The sequence below is a fragment of the Cyprinodon tularosa genome, unplaced genomic scaffold (assembly GCF_016077235.1).
Source record: "Cyprinodon tularosa strain WSP-4 unplaced genomic scaffold, ASM1607723v1 ctg82, whole genome shotgun sequence".
NCBI lineage: Eukaryota > Metazoa > Chordata > Actinopteri > Cyprinodontiformes > Cyprinodontidae > Cyprinodon > Cyprinodon tularosa.
Window position 1 is genome coordinate 1,463,966 of NW_024039585.1, and position 22,052 is coordinate 1,486,017.

Below are 22,052 nucleotides of genomic sequence, written 5' to 3' on the forward strand. Positions count from 1 at the left end.
TTAAATCCCCCTGTTATGTGTCCCAAGGCAAATAGGCTCTAGGTGATGGATCAGACAAACAGTGGTTCACAAAGCCCTTATATTGCCTGGTACTTTGGATTCGGGACTTCACCCAAGAGCCGGACCTTAGGTTGGGGTTTATCCGCTATGAGCTGTATACTTACTGTAGATGTCAATGTAATTTATAGCAATACTTAGGAAGAGCATTTGCAGAAGTTGCAAGCACTTGTTAAGCATCTGGCATTGGCTCATTTCACAGAAATTTGGCCAAATACAAGTTTGCCCATGGCACAGTTACTTATCTGGGTAAGGCGGTAGATCAAGGCCATAACTGGCCAGTGAAAACTAAACTACAGGCAATAAACACATTTCCTCATCCCACCACTTAGGAAGATTTGTGCTACCACAGGAAATTATGTGCTACTACAAGAAATTCTGTGGACCGTTGTCTACGGTGGCTGACCCGCTAACTAACCTGCTGAGTTCAAGAGAGAAGTTGACTGGACACGTTGTTGTCAGGAGGCTTTTGAGAAAGTGAGAACTTCGAATACCTCTTCTCCTGTTTTGGTTGCTTCTTTGATGAGTGACCATTTTGACTAAAAGAATGGGGCTTCCACTTCATCGAAGCATAACAGCTTCTTATTGAATAATAAAAATATCCCATCTCCCCAAGGTGGGGAGAGCCAATCCCTGGAAAAAGAAAGGCCAGGGAGAGGGCACAGAGGTGATAAAGCATGGGGAGCCCTCCCACACAGAGAACCGACCAGCGTAACATGATCTTACCTGGAGAGGCCATGCCAGATAACCCCCAACCTCTGTGTCCGACTCAACCCTCAGTCCAGCCCAGGACCCGACACAGCCAGATCAGGTGCTGCTGCCACACAATGGCAGCCCACTGCACCCCAAAGGGATGGGTTAAATGCAGAGGTAAATTTCTCCAATGTGAGATCAATAAAGTTCAATTATTACTAAATACAGATAATAAATTATTTATTCTCACCAGTTGTAGCCTTGGCTTTATTGTAAGTGGCAGCTTCTAACAGGATTCATTTTTCAACCTTGAATAAAGAGAGTATGGGTTTTTTAAGCTTTGTGTTGTTCAGGCGTATTTCTTTTTTCTCTAATTCTCTTTTATTTTCCCTTGTAAATTACCTAGAAGATTTAATGCTTTTTTAGTCCAATATGCTTTAATCAATGTTGTCATAATAATCATGCAGTTATGTTTGACCACAAATTAGAGTGATAAACACCAAAGTACCATGAACCATATAATTTAACTGGGGGATTTTTCATTGCTTTTCAAAATTAAAGATTTTAAAGAAAACTTACATATCCGAAACAATTTCTTTTTTTTTATTATAATGATTTTCAAATCCATCTGATTATGCTTAGGGCATTGCTTGTAATGACCCAAACTACAGCATATCCCAGACTCCACTGGGCTTTTTTTCTAACAATGAAGAGCTTTGCTGGCACCCTACACAATGATCTCTTGTAACTCAGAGTTTCGAAGTATAAAATGAGGGCAAGAGCTTTAAGCTGTCAAGCTCCTGTGCACTGAAAACAAGCTTTCAGTTTGGGTTCAAGAAGAAAACATCTTAAGATTGGGAACATTTCTTAAAAGTATTACCAATATTTTTTGTACATTAGTGCCTCTGTTGTTTGCAATTAACTTCTCTTTCTTTCTTTTCTCTTTCGTTTTCATATCTCAATCACTGTAAATACTCACAACAAAAAAGGGCTTTTTAACTCTCAGATATATCCAGCCATCTATATACTGCTTGACTAAGCAAAATTTAAGGGTTGATCAATAATACAATTTCTACATAATAGCAACATCATTTGCAAAATAGTTGTTTAGATGAGAAGCTACATTGCCTTGTAAAATATTGATAGCCTTAAATCTTTTAATACGTTCACCTTACATGTGAAAAGGTACCTTTCTGTACCTTTGACCAGTTTTCCAAAGCTGTGAAATTGCTATCACTTAGTTTCACCATTGAGACAGAGTATTTCAGTGATCTGCAATGTTTGTTATCAATTAAATATGTTTTGCATGGAGTTTAACAACAACATAATTGCCCTTTCCCCGAAATTGCCTGTGTAAATTGTAATCAGACAACGTGTAGAAATACAAGCTGTATTAGTAATTTTACAAGGTGCTGCTTTTTTATTTTTCTCCTAATGTAACCTGTTTCAGGCATTTTTGGTTTATTGTTTCTTCAAGGAAATTACTATCTGATTTTTTTTTTTTGTTTTACTTACTGGTTGTTTCTGAAAAAAAGGACACAAGAGGTGATTTTCCAAGTAAGCTAAAATACTACAGTAGGTTGTAGGTGTAACTTTCCTTTTAATCCACGGTGAACAGATTAGATTTTTATGGAATGAAGTTTAAGCTCCCATTCACCTGCTAGCACTATTATAAGATTAATTTTCTAATCCCTACTAATGCTTCACTTGCAAACACTTTTAAGATGGACAAATTGCTTGGCCACGACATGTCTATTTTAATATTAATTGACTGTTGTCAACTTTCTCTAATTGATGTAATGAATACTCCAGCCTGACTGTGAGGAGACTTATGATACCATGTGCATGATATTGTGAAGAATAAGGAATTAAGCTTGGAATATATAACCCCAATTAGCACTTATCTTTTAGCGCTGCTATCCTGCAAGGCGGATTTAAAATGATCATCGAGGGTTAGTATAAAAGAACTGTGGGGATGAAACCGTCTCCTTCCTTTAGTCATTCAGCTGCATATTTAAAGGATGATGCTTACATTTTGCTTTTACATACGTAGTGTTTTATGCTGGAAAACATGGTGTTACCTGGAAAAGATAAGTCAGCATTTTTTTTTTTTTCCTGAGACGTGCTTTAATAACTGAGTTGCAACTGAAGGTGTTGATTAGATGCAAAGGTGACAACTCAAGATGCTGGAAAGCTAACAAACCAATATATATTCATGAGATTAATTACAGGATGTGTTAAAATGATACCTTTTCTTTATAAAGTCCATGGTCAACTAACAGCAAACAATGTGAGGTGTCAGAATACAAATAAGTTGCAGGTTATACAGACATTAAAAGTCAAAGCTTTCTCTCAGTTTGGCAGATTTGTGAGCTATTGAACTGTTGTTTTCAATTTAAAGAAAATTATTCAGAGCATTTTGGGCAAAGTTCTTTATATAATGTTTGTTATTTTACTACGAACTAGTCTTCAACTGGATATTAGTGTAAAAAGTAGGTGTTAGGTCTTTTAGGGCCTCCTGTGAAGCCGCTTTGCAACTTCACAATAAATGAGGGACTTTAGTGTCACACTGGTTGTTCTTGTTTGTAACACATCTCATTGGTAGCGTTTACCAATTTGTGATGATAAAAGAAATTAGATCGTGAAAATGTTGCTGCACCAGAATTAGTTCAAAAATCTCTTACTGGAACATCTGTCAAGCAATAAGTGGAAAGAATGTTATGGCTGTTAATGCACTTATTAAAACATAATAATCAATACTTGCCTTTGGTTGGCTTTATTGGCGGAGCACCAAGTTAGCAGTTGGCCCACGTGTCTCACTGTACAGTATAACCATGATTAAGCATCCTATGTCTTTCATGATTAAATATGTTGTCTTCATATATAAACAAAATATTCAAGAAACTAAGAAGATTTTTTTCTATGACGAAATCAATACAGTGAATATATTTAATGTGAATAAGTCACTGTACATTTTACTAGTCTTTAGTTGGGCTTTACCCCTGCTTGATTTCAATAATATCTTAAAATTACACTGTACTGGTATAACTTTTTAAAGTGCTGACAATTGATCAGCTGTTTAACTGTGGAATATAAGAGTTAAGAAAAAATAATGCTACAAAGAATTATGAAATATAGCCATAATTGTTTGTTTCGTGTTAGGTTGAAATAAAAAATCTTGTGACAAACTGATATGACTGTCTATTGATGTTTATTAGGAAAATCGTCACAAATATTTACAAAAGCACAACATTTCAGCTCATTGGAGGTTCATTTATAAATAATCCATTCTCTCAACTTTATATTACTCCTGTAAATCTCAATTCTTCCCACAGGAAATAGCGTAGTATGAAAATGTTTTACCAACATCTGATTGTGGCAGATGTTAAATTAAGATATTTATCGATTGTGTTCTGGGGAAGGCTGGGAATTTAAGTAAATAAAACCTACTGATTGCTCACTGATTTAGCATTGTGTTTCACAGTTGGTGTTGTTATATCACTTAGAAAACAAGTGGCTTGAAAATCAGCTCATGGCCAGAATCATGAACAAGAGCAGCCTTTCAAAGTAGTATAATCACCTTGCTTATTATTCAGAGTAGTGTACCCACTGTTGATTAATGCCTCTAGGCAAATATGTACAGAGGGCCTGATTAATCTGCAGTGTTATTTTAATCAAGTGGACCTCTGTTTAGTCCAAGAATGGTGGTTTGTCCAATGTCCAAGCGCTATGACAGTCTTCATGCAGTCAACACAGAAAAATGAGAAATCTGCAAATGAAGACATGACTGGCTTCTGCCTCTCTCCTCTGCAGCATCACTTTCACTCTGCAGCCCCACATACTACTCTATGACATACTCTACTGATTCTTGCAGTATTCAGAAAGTAATTGTTACCCTCTGAGCATTCTATTGTGCTGTGATGGGGACACGGGGTACCTCTGCATCTCGACCTGACCCTCTGTCACCAACGACCAAGTGACCCAGTGTACTGCTGAGGGAAAACAACATTTCCTGTCACTACAGCAAAGTCCCCAAGCAATGAGACAGCAGTCGCTAGTGTAAGTGACATCGGGTGACAAAGACTTTGAACTCAGACAACAGGAAATTAATGCAGAGTGCACAGCTCAAGGCAAAACACACAGCATACAGCACAGTTAAATTGACACATCTAACAGATGACACATGTTGATATTGTGGTCCCCGCTTGGTTTATATGATTCTTTGCCTGTTGTCTACGCTCCTGGCACAAAAAGCCATGAAAAGTCTGACCCTGTAGATTATGGACCTGCCCTCTGAATACTAACACGTGAAGCTGAGATTTTATACCCACATAAAAATCTAGAACATGACATCGCCAAATCCTCTAAATTAATAAATTAAACTGATTGTTGTGATGAACAGGCTTCATAAACTCAAGGGTAAGAATTGTTCTATTTTCTTGTTTACCATGAGTTTGAAATTTAAGTGCCTATCCTTGTTTACCATCTGAACTAAAAAGTTGTTGTTCAGAGTGAATCTCTGATTTCACCTAACACTCACCATGTGTTGGATCCTAATTTAAATAGTTGTTAAAATGTTTAACAGTTTTTATGAAGCATCTCCAATTTTTTTTAATGCTTCCAACAAACAGTCATCAGTCAATAGTGTCAAAGTGTTGGAAGAACAAAGATGCAAAAAGGTCTGCACATGCAGATACATAAATCTTGGTCAGAGATCCCATGCACCTCAACCACCGACTTCAATAATCCATCATGGGGTTCAGGGCTCTCTAGACAGCACAGAGCCGGCTCAGACTCAGGAGAGGGAACACCAAGTGGATTTGATACTGGAGAGCAGATGGGAGGTGGGTCCACCTGGACCGCCACCTTGCAGGACCCTGGAGAGTAGATGGGAGGCGGGTCCTCCTGGACCGACAGCCCGCAGGACTCTAAAGAGTAGATGGGAGGCAGGTCCACCTGGACGGCCACACACTCGCAGGCCAGGGCCCCGGTGACCGTCGCTCCCTTGCAGACCGGGGCACTAGCGACCGTCACTCCCTCGAGGACGGGGCACCAGCGACCGTCGCTCCATTGCAGGCTGGGGCACCAGCGACCACGAGGTAGCAGGAGCAGAACCCAAGGTATCCCTCAGACCCTTGGTGACAGGAGTTGAGGCATCCACCTGAACGTGGACGGGCACAGAAGTGTTCTCTTTGACGTTAACAGGATAAGCAACTGTCCCAGCTCTGACCGACTGAGCAGTCTCTGACAAAGTTATCACTGGCAGTGAGGTGGATGGCATAACTGATGCTGCTGAACAGGTGAATAAATCTTCTCTGTCTCCATAAATGAAGTCTCACTCAAGCGCCTCCTTGACATGAGGAGCTCTGACTGGAGAAGATGTGGTCCTCAAAATAACGGCAGAAGATCCTACTCGTGTGGACAGCTGAGAGTCATCGAGGTGGTGGCAGAGATGACAGGAAACTGGAGGGCATCTAGCCTGACTCGCCGGAGTAGCCAGGGATACGTCAGGCTGGCTTACTGGGGAGACAGTGGCAACGGGCTGCACCAGAGAAGCTGTGGTGGAGTCAGTCTGATCTTCGGGAGGAACAGCTGAGGGCTTCTTTCGCCGACGGGAATGGCGTTTGTGCTGGAAGGGGTTTGTTGGCAATGAGGAGACTGTGGAGAGCAATGAAGAAGCAGGAGCAGCAGGTGCAGCAGAAAAGGTGGACAAACAAGTGAGCGGAAGTCTTGGTGGAGGTGGTTGGTCGAGAAACTGAGCTGCAGTGGTTTGTTGGTTCCACTGAAACTCTTCAAACCTTCCAGTTATTCCAAGAGTAGCCAAGAGCTTAGACTGTCTCTTGCAAATCTCCTTTAGCTAGCTGGCTGCACTTACCCTCTTCCAAGGGGAAGAGAAAGTTGAGACGTTGTCCAAAGTGAGCCTTAAGTCCTTGATAAAACTGATTTTAGCTTCCTCCCAGATGGGCTCTGCTGGGTCCATTTCTGGCTGGTTGTACTGTCAAGTTTGGTGGAGGTGTGACAGAACCCAAATGCAGAGGCTGAAGCTAAGGTGGTTTCTTGCAAGATTTTATTAATCAATGGGGTAACAGAAGCAATTATCCAAAAACATAAATCTTCAAAACCCAAAAATACTGAAACCCAGGAAAACTCACAAGGAGCAAAGAAATTATGACAAACTAGCAAAGACTGACTGAACATGAGAAAACTATATGGGGGAGAGAAACAAAGATCGGGCCAATTAGTAGACTGGGAGCAGGTGTGAACAGAGGCAAGAAGGGAGCTAGGGAAAATGAGACTGACACAAGAGCGCAAACAATAAATATCAAAGAACTCAAATACAATCAAAAATAACTAGAACACAAAAATTGGAAATTAGACCAATGAAAACTCAGAGGTAAAACTTGAAAAAAAAAAAAAAAAAAAAAAACATGACAATTTCAGAATTCCTAGAATGGTCTCTGTTTCATGTTAGCAAAATAACAGCTAAACTGCTGAGAATGATATGTGAAGTACATTTTGAATTCTACACCGTATCTCGAAAGGCTCCTGTGGAAAGGTTTCTCAAAATGGAGGGGTGTTTAATATAATTCTTTAAACCAACTGAATAAATTCCAAAGTGGCACCTGCATTCCAGTTGGAGCTTTTAGCCAATAACAGCAGCCATATTGGTTTTGATTTAGTTTTCCACCACTGGTTGATGTGTTGACATCATACATGTCAATGCATTTCATTTGTCTGACACATTTTTTAATCTAGGCTAATGCATCTATTGGTTCCTGGCAAGATCTATTTTTAGGACTTTGTGAATTCACAAATCTTGCAACAATTTATCTTGCTCAAAGTAAAAGAAGACCAGGCTGTATATGTGAAAGCCAGCAATGGAAGCAGACCACAAATAGTCTTTATAAAGTTCCAATTTTAAATACTTGGTATCATTATTACTTACTGCCCCTTTTGAAAAAAAAAGAAAAATGACCAAGTGCAAAAAGACAATAATACCACCCCCTTTTATTTAATAGAATAGAAAATCCTTTTATTGTCCCGCAATGTAGAAATTGCGGTGTTTACAGCAGCAAAAGCTTATAGAAGTGGTCACACATTGTGGACCTTAGAAAGTGTATATGTCCTCAGCAATCCCCCTATACTACAGAAACAATTCCTAAATTTGGATTTTCAATTTACATTGAGCAACTTTTACCCTCTTTTTTAATTATTAAATTAAATGTTTACATAGCATTTATTTTTATTAGCCAAAAAAAAATGGCTACACAAAGTTATGTAGTTTTTGTTTACTAATTAAATGTCCACTTTTTTAGTCACCAATAGTGGATTAGGTAGACTTCGGTAGGTTAGGTTAGGGTTAGATGGTAGGCTATATCAATTCAGAAATTATGTTTTAGTGTAAGTATTTTATAAATTCTGTTACCATTTAGGAAGTGATCATTAAACAGGTCAAAGTTTATTTTCCCTTTGCAGCATTTCTCAAGCACTGTGTTGAAAGAAAAATAAGTGATTTTTAGTTTACAGACTGAAAAACCACTGGGGCATTACAAACCTAACATGGTCTGCTTTATTGTGGTTGGAGTTGTGGGGGAAAAAATATTGAAATATTTTGACCAGGTAAGTTTTCCTTGCTTTGAAAGTAGGTCAATTTTTTTCCCTCTCTCAGGTGACCTCCTCAATAATAACTATAATAAATGAAAAAATATCCCAATCATAACTTTTCCTTGGCTACACCTCACCAACTAAATTAAACAAGTACATACACACAAAATGTCGACCCATTAGTTCTTCCAATCTAATAGATATAACTCTACTCATCTGCTTCTCCCAGCTGTAAGCTATAACATCAAAGTGAGCCATAATATGGTTTCAACTTGATATCACCTTCAAGCTGAAAAACCCTTCTGTACTCAGACCAAAAAAACCATTCAACATCTGTTGGAATCCCCCTGGCTCTGCTTTAACATATCTGAACAGTATACATGCAAAGGGGAGGTACTTAAAGTCCCTACAAGATAGACAGCAAGATGAGCATTCAGCACAATGATCACAGCATATTTTATGCTCATGCATTAAATAGCAATGCCAAGTCACAGCCTGTCATTAAAAACATTCGAGTCATGACATCTGCAGTGTTGGCCAGCCTTGTTCTGTACATAAAAGGTGAAACTAATCAATCAGGAGGCACGGCTAACATATTTCATTACAGCCAGCATTACTGAAACATTATTATATTGATATGAAAAGCCAATTTCTAGGGCTTTTGCAAGAATATTTAACAGGCACATTCAGCAATCTGATTATCAATACTGTGATTATTTCAAATGGGTTCACATCAATTTACCACTTTTTATTAACAAGGAAGTGACCCAGAAGGTGAATGCATGCCTGACATTGGAATTTCAGATAATTTAAATCTATTTTTGATTGTTGGAGATACGAAACCCCAGCTCAGATATCATTAATTGCTTGTCCTTCCTTTTAGTCAACATAATGCTTTCTCCCTCTCCGTATGTAATGCAATCCTTTGAATCTGAGATGTAATTTGCATGATTGACAAGACGACTTATTGTCATTTCTACGACATGAGATGTAAGAAGTTTAAAGAGGAAGCTTTAAAGGTCATGCCAGTAATTTGGTCAGCAAAGAAATGTGCTTTGAATAGGTTTCAGGGCTTTTCTCTGAGTATAAAACCAACATCTTTAACATTTTATAAAGTGCATTATAAGGGTATTCATACTCTTAAAACCTTTCATTTTGTCAACCACAAATTTTTATGCAGTTATTTTTCTGGAACACTATTGTTACTTTTTACTTACATGGTTATAAAAAATATTTCACAAATAAAATACAGAAAGTGTAGAAGGCTGCTCAGTTTTTCCTCTAATAAAGTATTGGAAGAAAGATACAGATTTTAACATTCAGGCTTTGACAAAAACAATTTAAAGTTAACAGAAAATAGGTGAACAAAAGTTATGAAATTAAGATTTTTGCCAAAATTCAAAACAGCATTAATCAAAAATATATATATTAAGAATAATGATGCTATGAAACTGGAGAGAAAATGTCCTTTTAGAGGTCTAAAGGAATCCTACTTTATCTGAAAAAACTCTTTACTGCATTATAGAATAATGCGTCCTAAAACAAGAGCAGCATATACTCTTCATTAATACAGGAGAACAGAAACCATCATATTTAACAATTTTAACAGCTTGGAATATCTATATAACAATATGTATCTCCAAAGTTATAAAGTGGAATTTAAAAAAAAAACAGCAACAAAAAAATGTATAACACAAAGTCATTTGAGATTATATTGTATAATGTAATGTATGTAATGTAATGTAAATGTCACAATTTCTGATTTGTAGGTAATCATAGGAAGAAGAAATAAAAAAAATCTGAACCTCCTCTATTGATTTTCAAAAATAATCACTCCAAACCATGAAAACCCTTTCATGTGGCTTCAACATGAAATTTTGTTGAAGCCACATGATGTATAGACCCACTGATTATTGCAGCAAATTTGGACTTAGTTAGTTAAAGCATATGTGTTCAACAAAGGTTTTAGTGAACACTGTGCAGGCGGGAGTTATGATTTTGGCAGGTTGTGCCAAAAGTAGCCATAACTGTATCAAATGTTCCTTTTTTTTTAACATAATAATACCAAGAATCTGGTCAAATGAAAGTAGGAATTTCCTCTACATATGACCCTATGTTTTTTCTTCATATGATTTACCCGATTTTCAACAAAATGTGCCATTAGGAACAGCATGATATCAATAAAAGGATTTTTTTGGGTACACTACTATTTTCTGATTAGAATTCGATATATATATATATATATATATATATATATATATATATATATATATATATATATATATATATATATATATATATATATATATATATATATATATATTTATATATATATAGCAATACAATGCAGTGGTAGACCCAGAATTGTGCTGGAATATGGTAGAATATATAAACACATCATGTCAACATTTTAGATAATCCAACTTACAAAACAGGTAAAACCTGTTCCTCCCTGTAGAGATGCAAGGGAAGGGGGTAGTAACTATTTTATGAGCATTGATTCTGTTGTGTCCCAGGTGGAGATCAACAGAGGGAGTGAAAACTTTTTGATTACAACCCAACAAATTATTAACTACATCTCTATAGTTGTAGACAGTTATTAATCATAAATTGTATTGAAATTGTATTGGAAGGGTATACATAAAAAAGCACCATATAAAATGCTTTTTGAATCAGCTAATCATCAGTTGAAATACAGTAACACTACCTTACTGCAGCTGGTGGGTGTGTGGGGGAGGCTGAACTTTCTGATAAATTCAATAAAGAAAATATACCATTAAACAACCACATTATTCATGAATCTAACAAACTGAAATTGACATGTACTGTACGGTTAAGGATGCTGGAAATAAAGTGCGGGTGCTACAACAAAATCTGTGACCCGTCATATATCGTAGCCCAAGCAGGCATTACATGTATTTTACATAGACTTCTTTAGATTTAGGTATTAATCTTGAAATATACTCTTGATAAAAATCAAAGTGGCCTGAAGTGATAGAAATGACATCAGATCAGATTACACACTTTGCTCAGGATATGTTGAAAGTGTATGATAAACATATATTATTCGCCTAATGTATATTTAAATATATTAGTACTTATCAAGTTTTTATATACATGAAAGAATATATTGCAATTTGTTTTGTTTCAGAAGACACTGCAAGTAGAGCAAACTGTACATTTTGGTGTCCTAATCAGTTATTTGACTAAGACAAACTACCACACAAAGAGGACAATGACAACACAAAGACATTGGAAGCGATACGACAAAGATCACTTGCAAAAAAATTGTTCTTCAAGATCCACCAGGCTTAGACACAGTTGTTGGGACCCTGTGGGAGCACTTGCCCAGGATTAGCATGACAAGGTTCATCTGCGTAAGGCCTCTCTGAATTTTAATGAGAAACTGCAATCCAACAGAGACATTTCTAATATATTTTATATCTTGTCTTTATAGTCTGCTTGCACATTTGCCACCAGCAAGGAAACTCTGAATCAATATTCAGCTCCAATACACACTAATACTCAAGGTTACATCTGCATTCCCTCTATTTATCAATTATAGAGACAGCAGCAGGACCAGAAAATGTATTGTGTATTTTGAAAATAGCTTCCAAAGACAATTCCACCTCACAAACACATATGCTTACATGAATTTATTCATCAGCAATGGATTATTATACAATGCTGTTAGTAATGGATTCTTCTGGAGAATGTGATTTTCTCTTGATTAATTTTTGTAGCATATTTAGTAAGTTTAACATATCAAAGGTTTTCTTAGTTTTTTGACATTAGAAAGTGACTTTGTAATTCAAACTCTTTCTTTCACCAAGGTTTGCACAAACTAAGTATCTAAACCCCTGCCAAAGCATTCCCACAACTCTAACCTTTTCACAAAATCGCACTTTATTGTGAAGTCGAGGAAAATTATGCACAGTTTTCAAAGCCTTTTACAAATAAAATCATCCTGAAATTATATTTGTTATCCTGAAATGAAATTAGTAAAATTAACTCCCCCCCAAAAAAAGAACCCTTCAATAAGCCTTTAAAAATACTCATATTTTGTGAAAGCCTCAAAGGAGTCTCGTCTGTGTGTGGCGAGTGTAGTATATTCACAGCATCCAATGTCGTGTCATAAACTCGAGAGTATGTTTATTATTTATAAATTTTTTGTTTATTTCTGTGGACATGAGGGAGGAAATAAGTGAATGTGAATCCGCTCCCTCCTCTGGTACATCTCAGTCCTTCACTAAATGTATGGATTGTTTCCCCCTCCATGAAACTCCACTGTGGCTGGTGCCTCAGCCTTGCAGTGTGTTGGTGGTTCCTGCTGTGCGGGACTGTGTGCTGATATATGTGTGTCCCACCAACCCTGGGGCTTGGTGGGGCCTAGACCCCAAAAGCTCTTTTGGGCTTGTGCTAGGCGGTGGTATGCTCTTGGGTTTAAGGTCTCTGAGCCCATGGTGGGATCTGCTCTGGCATAGCCAGTCAGCCAGAAACCTCACACATACATCCAACCCCAGATGTTTGAAACCAAGTGTTCACAGACAAACAGATGTACACTATATTCAGCTGCTTTAATAAATACTATTTTCAGAGATATTGTTATATGCATATACAGACCCCTTTTCAGTTTGTAAACATTGTGAAATATTTCTGTGGGCGGACTAAACATACAGTAGCTGAAAGACAGAAATATTCCCCACAAGCACTTTAACATATTTGGAAAGAGTTGTTAGTTAAAAAAAAAAATCAGCTGTAGAAAATCCAATTTTGTGTACCTACTCATTTTGTGCTGCCTTGCACAAGCACCTGTGGATGTCTCTAAAAGACCTGCTCTATTCATCCAGAACAATCCATTTGCTTAAATCTTACATTTTCTTTACAATAGTAAAGGATTGAATCATTTCTTCTTTGCATTTGGGAGGTAGAACTGTCACTTTTTCAGGTCTTAAAGATTGTGAATACCGGCAAGTTTTTTTTTAATATATATATTTTAAAAAACAAAGCTAATGTCATCACAAACTAGAAAAATACAAACCCAATTAAACCATAACTGAGGGGAAAAAAAGAGACTGTAGGACAGGAAATGTGAAAATGATGATGATCGAGCAAGGAACAATTGATAACTTGTGACTATGGTAACTGTTGAACAGAAAAAGGACATATTTTGTATATTTACCAAGGTAAACAAGATCAACAGAAATCAAATGGACTGGATGTAGGAAATTAAACAGAAATGTAATCATAAAGACATCCCAAAAAAAAAAGAATTAAGGGTAGCTGGACTCCTTAAGAATATTATTGGGGATCCTGAATGCAGCAGGAGTAAGGTCACCTTGTGTGCTTTGTCAAGAATGCAATAATCACTATATTATATATTTTGATAGATACTTTTCAAAGTTTTGCCAAAAGACCGAATTCTTCCATCTAGAGGTAGATAGAAACTCTTCACCTTCAAAACAGCGTTTTTTCACCTTTCTCTGGCTAAGCCATCAGCTCCTTTTCTTCATTTGAAATCCTGCATTTAGTAATTTCATAATTATGGGAGGGGATTATAATGAAGGCAGCCAGAGCTGCAGGTTAATTGGATTTTTCACCTCAACGGAACAGATCTAAGTTGCCCATGGGCCACAAATCTGCACATTTGAAGTTGGGGACAGGACAAAAGAGGCTGGAGGAAGAAAAGAGTAAGCAGTTAAAGTGCCCCCCTTTAACTTCAAGAGTTTGGGAAGTTACTTTTGCATTGCCAGTAAACTGTTCGTGGCTTCTGAAGATATTTATTTTCTTTGTACACTTCCCCCCCCCCCATCTACTTTGATGGCATCTATAATTGGCACTGTTTCTGTTTACAGGAGTAACTGCTGCAGAGGCTATCCATAACTCAAAGAAATCACCAAGGCTTGGAAACAGAGTTCTCTAAACTAACTTTTAACAAATATGTAAAGTCACAAAAGTAGTTGGGGTTGTCCAGGCTTAACTGAATACTTGGTTTGATCAAAGGACAAAACACGTCATGAAAAAAAAATACACCACTTTTGTTTTATTTGTTTTTTACAGTGTTCATTGCATTTTCTTCAGCAACAACAATAAACCTTGAAAACAAGAAATTTAACAAAGTCGGGGAGGTCAAAATTTTCTCCATGACTTTATAAAATAGTACCTATGGTGCATGGGTTTGGAGATGTGTTGTTAAATGCTTGTGGAGGACCTGAGTGAAGTTTTAGTGATACTACGTTTGTCAATGAGACTGAAATTAACTTTTCTCCACACACATTTTGAACAGCCTATGCTTACAGATTCAATACCACAATACCACACTGTGTCACAACCATGTGTTCAAGCTTCTTCTATGCACTCTCTTGCTTTGCATGTGCCCGTAGATTCTTCCCTACTCCACTGTAAACCTGTTTCTGTGCGCTCCACGTCAACTTATGTCACTTTGAGAGTGGAACCAACCTGAGAAAGTAACTGTGTCACCGGGTACTTTTCAGGAAATACCTTTAGCATAATGTCCTTAGACAGTGCTGTTTTCTTCCTAGTTGTTAGTAGATCTAATGTAAGCAAAGCATTTACTGGCAGGAAAGAACCAGTCTTCCCGACTAAAAAAAAAAAAAAAGAATATTCACAACCCTGTACCCACTTCCTAGAGGGTACGACTATTAAATGTGTGCAAGAGCGTGCACAAGCCCATTTCTCCTTGTGCACACTCTGTTAAAAAGTTTCATGGCTTGAACAAGCTAACTTTCCAAAAGAAAATTTGCAATATTTCTACAATGTCAGACTCACGGCCAATAAGTGAAATATGGATGAGCATGTAGGAGGGCCTTTCCTAAACATATCACCAGAATGATTGACAATTAGGAGGACCACTTATTTTGATGATCCACCTGGAAAAAGAACATCCTCCACTATACTTTTATGTAAAGTCATCATTAAATATCTTTGTGTTGCACATTCATGAATGTGTTCTAATAGTAGTAGCTATTAGCTCTAAACGCAGGTTGTGTGGAGGTTTTTAGGACCCAAATGCAGAGAGGAGTTGGCACGGATGAGTTTGGATGATTTCATAAAAGTCCAAGGGGAACAGAGGCAAAAATACTGAAAACCAAACAAAAACTAATAACGTCAGGGAAAATACTTGAGAAAAGCTAGAGACTAGAAGGCAACAAAACAAACTTCTACAACACACAAGAAACCAGCACTGAGTGAAGCTCTGGGGCTCTTTTAAGCCCAGCACTATGATTAGAAAGATTATTTTCACCTGTGTAGGCTACCCAAGTTTTCAACAAAGATCCTCTATAATAAAGATGCACAACTCGCACTTACCCACACACAGGAACCCTGACACTAAAATATTTACTCTTAAATTTGGAACTTCCTTTCAGCTAAGCTAACGTTAGCTTCACTGTTTATGTTGAGGAAAGTGAAGCTTGAATGAATCCCGGTTTAGGTTTTACACAAACATTTACATTTTTGAATAGGTTACAACTACTGTTTCTTTTATTTACTTGCTTTTATAAAATTGTCAGATGATGACAGAGATGGCTGTTGAATATAAAGTCAGAATTTTATTGTTGCAGATAACAGCTATGAGGGTGAAGAGGGTTTGCTAACATTACTGGCCACAATTAGGAGGAAAACAGTAGAGGCAGGATTTCCTGAAAATCAGCTAATCAAAGACATTGCTTTCTCTAGTGGGTTTCACCCTTAAAGTGACAAAAGTTGACATGTATGCAAAGAAACACCTCCACATGTGAGATGGAGAGAATACACAGGCACATAAAAACTAAGGGAGTGCTGAGAAGGAGCATGAAGTCATTGTTGTGTTGAATCTACAGGTGCTGGTCATAAAATTAGAATATCATGAAAAAGTAGATTGATTTCAGTAATTCCATTTAAAAAGTGAAACTTGTATATCATATTCATACATTACATACAAACTCATATATTTCAGATGTTTATTTTGTTTAATTTTGATGATTACAAATGACAACAAATGAAAATCTCAAATTCATCATATCAGAAAATTAGAATATTGTGAAAAGGTTCAAAATTGATGGCCCCTGGAGCCACACTCTAATCAGCTAATTAACTCAAACCACCTGCAAAAGCCTTTAAATGGTCTTTCAGTCTAGTTCTATAGGCTACACAATCATGGGGAAGACTGCTGACTTGACAGTTGTCCAAAAGACGACCATCGACACCTTGCACAAGGAGGGCAAGACACAAAAGGTCATCGCTAAAGAGGCTGGCTGTTCACAGAGCTCAGTGTCCAAGCACATTAATAGAGAGGCGAAGGGAAGGAAAAGATGTGGTCGAAAAAAGTGTACAAGCAAGAGAGATAACCGCACCCTGGAGAGGATTGTGAAACAAAACCCATTAAAAAATGTGGGGGAGATTCACAAAGAGTGGACTGCAGCTGGAGTGAGTGCTTCAAGAACCACCACACACAGACGTATGAAAGACATGGGTTTCTGCTGTCGCATTCCTTGTGTCAAGCCACTCTTGAACCACAGACAGCGTCAGAAGCGTCTTGCCTGGGCTAAAGAGAAACAGGACTGGACTGCTGGTGAGTGGTCCAAAGTCATGTTCTCTGATGAAAGTAAATTTTGCATTTCCTTTGGAAATCAAGGTCCCAGAGTCTGGAGGAAAAGAAGAGAGGCACTTCATCCACGTTGCTTGAAGTCCAGTGTAAAGTTTCCACAGTCAGTGATGGTTTGGGGTGCGATGTCATCTGCTGGTGTTGGTCCATTGTGTTTTCTGAGGTCCAGGGTCAACGCAGCCACATACCAGGAAGTTTTAGAGCACTTCATGCTTCCTGCAGCTGACCAACTTTTTGGAGATGCAGATTTCATTTTCCAACAGGACTTGGCACCTGCACACAGTGCCAAAGCTACCAGTACCTGGTTGAAGGACCATGGTATCCCTGTTCTTAATTGGCCAGCAAACTCTCCTGACCTTAACCCCATAGAAAATCTATGGGGTATTGTGAAGAAGAAGATGCAATACACCAGACCCAACAATTCAGAAGAGCTAAAAGCCACTATTAGAGCAACCTGGGCTATCATAACACCTGAGCAGTGCCACAGACTGATCGACTCCATGCCACGCCGCATTGCTGCAGTAATACAGGCCAAAGGAGGCCCAACTAAATACTGAGTGCTGTACATGCTCATACTTTTCATGTTCATACTTTTCAGTTGGCCAACATTTCTATAAATCCTTTGTTTTTATTGGTCTTCAGTAATATTCTAATTTTCTGATATGATGAATTTGAGATTTTCATTTGTTGTCATTTGTAATCATCAAAATTAAACAAAATAAACATCTGAAATATATGAGTTTGTATGTAATGTATGAATATAATATACAAGTTTCACTTTTTAAATGGAATTACTGAAATCAATCTACTTTTTCATGATATTCTAATTTTATGACCAGCACCTGTATACACATGGTAGAACGTTCAAAAGGCATGTGGTGAGTAGTTTACATGCATCTGATTATATACATTTTCATTACACATTTGCACTTTTGACAGACATCTGACTTCACCAATTAGAGGGAAAGACACACAGATATGAGAATAGATATGGTAAAGAACTGATGCAGTTTGCTTTGTAAGAGACCCAAAGAACTGAACATGGAATAAGAAAGAGGTATTTCCTAGGCTGGAAACACTGCTGGTATGGCAAGGAGTTAGAAAGTTATACACTTCTTTACATTATTTCCATCTTTGTAAAGTAATATGTTACTTTTTACTTTGTAGTTACTTTTGCCAAACAGACATTTAGGACAAGGGATAACAAAATAATGGTGAGGCCTGGTAATTCACACGAAAGTTCTGGATATGTCCTTCCCTCTCAAGTTTTTTGAATCAGCCTTCAAGTTCTTCTTTGGTCTTCAACCTTGGGGAATTTCACTTCCGGTATAATTTGCTACTATTATTGCCTTTATTACACATTCGCAAGGCATATTATTTCTGGTCATATGGAAGAGCCTTAATCCCACTTCCCATATCAGATGGCTTAGAGAACCTCTTTCATTTATGTAATTAGAGAAAATTTGATGTCCGCTGCTTGCTTCTGAAGATAAGTTATTTTTTAGAAGAGATATATGACAGTGACTCCATTCCATTTTTTGTGACGTAATAAGTTACTGTGCACAGTTAGGGCTATCCTTTTTTCTATCAAGCTTTTTTAAGCTTAGTAAATTAAGGGTTGTTTATTTTTCTATGTTTTTTTATATGATTCCATTTTTTTCTTTTTAGTGTTATTTGATGGTGTTGGGGTCGGGGGATTTTGTTAGTTCTTTACTGTCAATACATGTGTGGTTAATTTGCTGTCCCAAACTGTGACATTTTAGACAATTCCATATGGCAGGCTAGACCCTCCCAAAGGTAAAAAAAAAACAAAAAAAACAGCTGATTAAATGTATGCCTTTTTGGCATTTTTATTGGGACAAGGAGACGAAGGGCGACTGGTGATGAAGTCTTTAGAGATGTGTGACTATAAACGAGATGGAATGGCCACAGCAAACCTACTGGGGGTCTCTTGGAGTACTTCGACATTTTGCAGGAAAAACAGGAAGCCACGTATACCAACAGATCTTTCTAAACATTTCTGGAGCAAAGCAGGACCCTAAAATTATCAATTTGAATACTATTCAATCACTGTGATGCAATCTGGGCCCCAGTGGTAACTGGATCAGAAAGTATAGTTTCCTGGAAAGAGTTGTACCTTGATAGACGTTGATTGATTATGACTACTTAATTTTTGAGGAAGCCTTTCAAATTCAGATTGACATCCCTGAAGACAAAAATGCCAAAAAAATTTGACCATATTACAAGTTTAGATTTGACTCAACATAGTGAACAACAAACGCAAAACAGGCAAATTTTTTCCTTAATAGCCACTGGGGTAATATCAATAAATAAATAAAGGACGGGACATTTTTTGATTCAGTAATGAACCTTACATCGTGACCACATAATCCCTTGTGATGTCTCCCAAGTTTAAATCCTGGAGTGTCTCCTATTCAATATATACATACTACACTTAACTTTAATGAGACATACATTACCGTAACTATGCAGATGAAACACTTTTAAACATTACAATGTCACCAGGTGACTATGAACCCATTTTAGCACTTATTAGATGCAAAGAAGAAATCATTGCTCTGCCCATATATTCTTCAGGTGAATCAAAGTAAAACTAAGTTAATAGCCTTGGGATTGAAGGAAAAACATATAAAAGCTTTAGTTAATACAGCTAGATACTACCAATCAGGCTTGAAATGTGGCTGTAGTGATGAACTCAGACCTTCACCTTCAGAGGCACATAAGGAGAGCAACACATTTAGATTTCTATCATATAAAGAACACTTTGATGACTAAAAGATTTTGCAGGATATTGAAAAACTAATTCACGTGCTTATCTATAATATAAAGTCAAAATTTCAACATTGTCTTCACAGGTCTGCCTAAAGAGTCGATCACACAGTTCCAGCTTATCTAGAATACTGCTGCCCGTGTCCCTAACTAAAACTAAGAAAATGGACCATACCAGTTTTAAAGTCACTGAATGGCTTAGTACCAAAATACAATAGATTTGTTGTCAGCAGTGTTGTTTCTGACAGACATCTTAGATTTAGTCTTAGTCTTCAGAATGAAAACTAAAATTAGTCTTTGTCGCATTTTAGTCATTACGATATGTGATAGATTTAGTCGACTAAAACAAAAAAAGTTTTTGTCTAGTTTTTGTCAGTTTTATGTTGTAAAAATAGTTAACCTTCACAATTTCGAATAACAACCAGATTCTTTACCAGACTGACGGCTCCAGCCTAGATACTACAATTGCTAGAATGCTCCCGTGCAGTTCATCATTGCTGTTGGGCTGCAAACATTTTTATTTTCCAGAAATAAAATAAACTTTTTTTATGAATGACTTTTTTTTAAAAAAGCTGTAAGAATAGCAGATCTAGTTCAACACACCATACTGGTTAATATAGCAGACATATAAGCTAGCAAAATGTACAATAAATAAATGGTTTTAGCGATATAAGGTTTTCATCCCAAAGCGAACATTTCCTGATCTACTATGAATTATGCATTGCACGCAGATAAATAAAATCTTCAGTTCTCCAAAAAAGCAAAGAACTATAACATTCTTTTTTCTATTTTGGCTTTATTTCTGAGAATTTCCCCCTTGGTTACCAATGCTCAGAGTAGATTTAAATTCACAGCGTTTAGATATAAAAAATACAGAGAGAACCTACATAATTGCCTTGTAATGCCATGGCAATCAGGACCTAAATTGAATAAATTTGTTAACTAAAATGTTGAAATATTTAAAGGAAACATAGAAAATGTTTTAATGGCAATACGAGGAAATATTTACATTATATTTAACCAGATACAAATGAAAACAATGAGAGAAAAATATTCAAAGTTCTATGTACCTTTTCACTTGGGTCGTTATCCCCAAAAAAAAAAAAAAAAAAAAAACAGTTTTCAAAGAAATATTTTCTTTGGATATAATTTGGGGATTCCTTTTGGTAGAAATTAAATAATGTTTATTATCACCTCTTGTGAGCTGGAAAAAATAAAATCTAAATAGTTAGAATAAAGGATTTTTTAAGCTTGTTAGAGGATGATCAGCCACATAGTTTATTAAGTAGTGAGAGCAACAAGAGCCGGACTGTTGAGAGCGCACCATCAGTGTGGAGCGTAAAGCCTCGACTCTAAGCTAAGCACAACTGGAAGATCAAAACAGTTTGTCAAAAGTTGAGTGCTCAGTACTGGACGATTCCAGGATATTTTCTCCTCTGCCGCTGCTCTGATCCATCTGTAGTCATGCAGAATCTGCACCGCTGCACGCCAAGGGGAGCGCATAACCAAACAAGACGCAGCAGCACGGCTGATACTTTTTAACTTGCCTAACAGATTACAGCACAATGATGCATTTTAAATGTCTGCTTGCAGCCCGCTAATTTTTATTTAGTCTCGTCTCATTGACGAAAACTCAAACCTATGACTAGTCATGTTTTATGCTTTATGTTCAGCTCATCAGTTTTCGTTATAGTCATGAAGAAAGTAGTGTCAATGAAATTATTTCATCATCATCATTGTTGAAGAAAACAAGACTGGTTGTCAGTGCATCAACTGCCAAGACCAGTCAGTTCTTCTGTCCCAAGTCTACTCGGCACACTATGGTTACCAGATCTAAAAAAAAAACAAATGTGGGACAACAAGCATGCTTATGAGGGACAATGCTGGACAGATACAGCTTTTTCAGCTGCCTGTTTCTTTTGTGACTCAAATTCCACTCGTTTAAAATTGAAAATGAAATTTGGCAAACTTCAGAAAATGTTGAGAATCACCTGTAACTGGCCTAACCCAGTTTTAAACCATTCTGCTGTATTTGTTGTGGCTGGATTTTCTTTCTTTATACATTGTTTCCATAATATTTTGCATTAAAATCCTTTACCAGTATCATCAATCATGACGTGAGGCATTGGCACAGCTCTGTGACAAGGACTGCAGCTCCCCTTTTTTGGCATTGAGAAAAAGTGGCTGTGAATAATTGTTTTGACTTTTTCATAATTTCATACATTCAAATGTGGAGCATTTTTTAAATTTGCAAAACAAAGGGACTGAAGAAAATATGCAGCCTGCTCCTACACAAATCAGG